This window comes from Lithobates pipiens, unplaced genomic scaffold, assembly GCF_037356315.1.
Source record: "Lithobates pipiens isolate NorthernLeopardFrog02 unplaced genomic scaffold, aLitPip1_a1.2 Scaffold_47, whole genome shotgun sequence".
NCBI classification, from domain to species: Eukaryota; Metazoa; Chordata; class Amphibia; order Anura; family Ranidae; genus Lithobates; species Lithobates pipiens.
Genome location: NW_027507871.1, coordinates 5,279,702 through 5,284,658, shown reverse-complemented (window position 1 = coordinate 5,284,658; position 4,957 = coordinate 5,279,702).

Here is a 4,957-nt window from a genome sequence, read left to right as displayed (position 1 = left end):
TGCTAAAGAAGCTGAGGGTAAAGGTGATGGACTGGCCAAGCATGTCTCCAGACCTAAACCCTATTGGTCATCTGTGGGACATCCTCATATGGAAGGTGGAGGAGCGCAAGGTCTCCAACATTCACCAGCTCTGTGATGTCATCATGGAGGAGGGGAAGAGGACTCCAGTGGTGACCTGTGAAGCTCTGGTGACCTCCATGCCCAAGAGAGTTAAGGCAGTGCTGGAAAATAATGGCGGCCACACAAAATATTGACACTTTGGGGCCCAATTTGGACATTTTCACTTAGGGGTGTACTGACTTTTGTTGCCAGCGGTTTAGGGAGCCCCGTAATGATCCGCCCAAAAGGGAGGGGTAATGGAGGGTCGGGCATGACCGGGTGCCTAGGGAACCACGGAGAGTAGTGGGATAGGTGGAGAAAAATGGTTGAAGGGGTAGGAGGTGTTGAGTTATTTTGAGGGGACAGGAAATTTACACTGTTATACAAGCTGTACACTCACTACTTTACATTGTAGACAAGTGTCATTTCTTCAGTGTTGTCACATGAAAAGAGAGAAGAAAAGATTTACAAAAATGTGAGTGAGGGGTGTAATTACTTTTGTCAGATACTGTATATGTATGTAACCCATGTAATGTATATAAAGTTTATAATGGGTGGACAGTACAGGCAAAAGCAGGGCTGTAGTGTATACATGGAACCAGGTAGATTCCCAAGGACCACCAATAAACAGAAGAATGAGGGGTTGCAGCACAGAGAGAAAAATGTATTGCTAAATACGTTCCAATATAATCAATAATTAGTTTGGTTTGGACAGGCATTCCTGTCCTGTGACAAACTAATTACACGGTAGGTACTATAATGTAGCATATAATGCATTAAAGCGGAAATGACAAAAAAAAAGACACAAAGTAATCACTGGATAATAGAAGACAGATCCAAAATAATAGTAAATAAAGTAAGCTCCTTGGGGGCAGGGATGTGCAATATGTAACCCCGCACTCTGTACACAATGCACACCTAAACTCTGCACTCTGTACACAGCACACACATTAAGTCTGCACTCTGTATGTAGCACACTCCTCAACCCTGCACTCTGTACACAATGCACACCTAAACTCTGCACTCTGTACACAGCACACACATTAAGTCTGCACTCTGTATGTAGCACACTCCTCAACCCTGCACTCTGTACACAACACACCCCTGAACTCTGCACTCTGTACGTAATGCACTCCTGATCTCTGAATTCTGTATGTAGCACAGTCCTCAACCCAGCTGTCAATAGCGAGGTAAGGAGGCCGAGATGCTGAGAGGGCTCCCCTTGCGGCCGAGTGCAGTACAACCCTGAAGATGACACAGGGATGCAGTGCCCACAGTAGCACAGGTTGCCGGGTAGCAGCAGCAGATGGAAAAGCTGAGAGGACCAGTCTCTGGAGGCAACTGTGCAAGGAAGTCCAAAGGCAGGGTCAAGGCCAGGCCGAGGGTCTAACACGGGAGATCAATCCGGAGGTCAGAGCAATGGGTCCTGAGCTGGGGACCGGGAAGCAGAAGCCAAGCCAAGCCGAGGTCGGTGCCGGGAGCAGACAGGGAATGCCGGGTACAAGCCAGAGGTCGGAGCCAGGAGAGTAGCAGAAGCAGGTCAAACAAGCCGGGTCGGTAACAGGAGATCAAACAGCAGGGATAACAGGCACAGGTACACAGGAGAAGCTGACGATAATCCAGCGATGCTGCACTGTCAGGTGAACGTTTAAATAGGCACGGAGCCTGGGTTACATCGTGAGCGCGCCGTCGCGTTCGTACGCCTACGACGTGTAGCGTTATGCATTCGTCCTGCCCCGCGTACTCGCACTCGATCGGACGTAGCATCAGGCGTTCGTCTGGGAACCACGTTGCGCCTCCGTGAGCGCTGACGCGCGTTAACACGATCGTACCTCGCAAGGTTACGCCTATTTCCCTGACACCAGCACTCTGTACACAGCACATACCTAAACGCTACACTCTTTACACAGCAGACACCTAAACTCTGCACCATGTACACAGCACACCCTAAACCCTTCACTCTTTACGTAGCACACTCCTCAATCCTGCACTCTGTACACAGCACACACACCTAAACTCTGCACTCTATATGTAGCACACTCCTCAACCCTACACTCTGTACATAGCACATCCCTAAACCCTGCACTCTATATACAGTACACCCCTAAACTCTGTACACTGTATGTAGCACACTCCTAAAACCTGCACTCTGTACACAGCACACCCCTAAACCCTGCACTCTGTACACAGCACACACCTAAACTCTGCACTCTGTATGTAGCACACTCCTCAACCCTGCACTATGTACACAGCACACCCCTGAACTCTGCACATAGGACACCCCTGAAACTGCACTCTGTACATAGCACACCCCTAAACTCTGCACTTTGCATGTAGTGCACCCCTGAACTCTGCACTCTATGCATACAGCATCCCTAAAACTTCAGTCTGTACATAGTGGATCCCTGAACTCAGCATATAACGCACTCCTTGTATTTATTGCCCCTTTAAGATCCTCCCACAGTTAGTGCAATTTGACCACACCCACCGTTCGATCCCGTTTGGCGGGGTTGTCATGATTGAATTCCTGCACCTATTCTCTTTGTAAAAAAAATTATCTAGTTTTACTTATTTATTTATCTTGCCCTTTATCTTTATTGCCCTTTTATCTTTATTGCCCTTTTATCTTTATTGCCCTTTCATCTTGCCCTTTGAGGCAACCATAATGCTGGTGCGGCCCACAATGAAATCGAGTTTGACACCCCTGCTCTACATCATTGGTTCTCAAACTTAGTCCTCAAGTACTCCCAACTAGTCATGTTTTCAGAATTTCTTTCACCTTTTACAAGTGCTTTACATCAATGTCAATGGTGTGGTATTTATATAGCAGCTATTTTATCCAAAGGAAATTCCCAAAACATGGAACACTGGGGGCTATATGAGGAATGAGGTTGAAAAACACTGCACTACGTTGAAGGAGACCTTGCGACCATTGCCCTTGGAAAGGCATTACAGAAGAAGTATTTCCATAAAAGAACGTGGAACCTGTGGCAGCTCCATAAGGACATGTTGTGATGAGTTTGGTGTGAAGGAACTTGAGTGACCACCGCAGAGCCCTGATCTCAAAAATGTAAAACCATTGGGAGGAACTGGAACTGTGATTTTGAGCCAGGTCTTTTCATCCAACATCAGTATTTTGTATCTGACCTCACAATTTTTCTTTTGGCAGAATGACCATGAATTCTCACAGACACCCTCCAAAAACCTTGTGGAAAGCCTTCCCAGGTGATGATTGTGGCTGCGAAGATAAGGAGGGAGCTCCATGTTACTACCCATGAGTTTGGAATGATGGGTTGTCCAACCATCTCATGTCGATGCGATGGCCGAGTGTCCACAAACCATTGGCAATATAGTACTAGCTGTGCTTCTACTGCAAGGGGGACCCTAAGGATGAAATTGCCCATCAGATGTAATCTCGTAAAAATATGGCAGAGTGTGAAGCTACTGAAATATATGTGGGTTTGTCAGCTGGTTTACCAACATTGTCAGCCCTTTAACCTCTTCAATATATATATATATATATATATATATACGTTGTGGCTTTGAAGTGGTTTACTGGGGTTATGGACCTGGTATTGTTTTTTTTTCAGCCAGCGATTCCCTTTCTTATAAAAGTGATCAGAGCGGCTGATTAGCAGCTGGATCGCTTTGACTGCTGAGGCGCAATGGGCTAAGGTCCCAATTAACGTAACACCAAGGGATCAAATCCCCCACCACCCCTTGCCCTTCAACCCATTAACCCTTTAACGTTCTGCTCCACCGTTCGGTAGGGCACATTTTGAGTCACGCTAACTCATTGAAAAATGTGGACTTTAAAGTGGTTGTAAACCCTTACAAACCACTTTGACCTACAGGTAAGCCTAGATTAAGGCTTACCTGTAGGTCCAAGAAATATCTCCTAAACCTGTATGATTTAGGAGATATTTGCCCGAAAGCAGGTAGACAGCGGCGCACAGGCGCACTGAGCGCGGCATTCTCACCGACGGAGCTGCCGCGCGTGTCGGCTCCCGCGCACATGCGCGGGAGTGACATCATCGCGGCTTCGCCGAATGACAGCGGCGGAGCTGCGAGACCCCACCAAGAAGATGAATGCGGCGGAACTACAAGGGACAGCGGCGACTTCGCTGGCTCCTGTGTCAGGTAAGTGACACATAATGGACTACTATGCGATGCGATGCGATGTGATGTATAGTAGTCCATTATGCTTTGCCTTTGCAGGGAATGAAAGAGGAAGTAAACTCATCAGGGTTTACTTCCTCTTTAAAGGGTTAAATAAGACACTTACAACCATTAGGTTGGAAAGGGCAAAGGCCACAGCATTATTAAATTCCAACACATAACATGCGAACATATTAAACCAGTGCCAGTCACAGTCGTACTGTGAGCACTTAACCAAAAGAGGGAAGTGGGGCCCGTTCTTACCATAAGTGCTGGACACACAGCCTACTTCCAATTTTCCATCAAGGGCATAGCCCATTACAACAACTTTAACTGCTGGCAAGGTCAAGAAAACCGCAGCAAGCTGTGACATACCATAACAGAGAAAAAAAGGGGGACGGGAGGGTGGGCAGCTCTTCCAACGACTCTTCCAAAAGACCCAGCATTGCCTGGGGCAAACAATTTCCTGTCCATCCCGTCCCACATGTCCCAACCAATCGGTCCCCTTGTAATGCACCTAGCCATGCCCCCATCAGTCAAGGCTCTCCTTCCCTAGCGAGGGGCTCAAGAGGCCTTCATTAGAAGCAGCGGGAGGGTTTCTTTCTCTGGCTTACCGTTCTTACCAGGAAGCCCGGGGGATGGAAGGTGAAGCAACCAGTAGACCCTCATTTTGGCACACAGGGATAGGCAATGGAGGGAA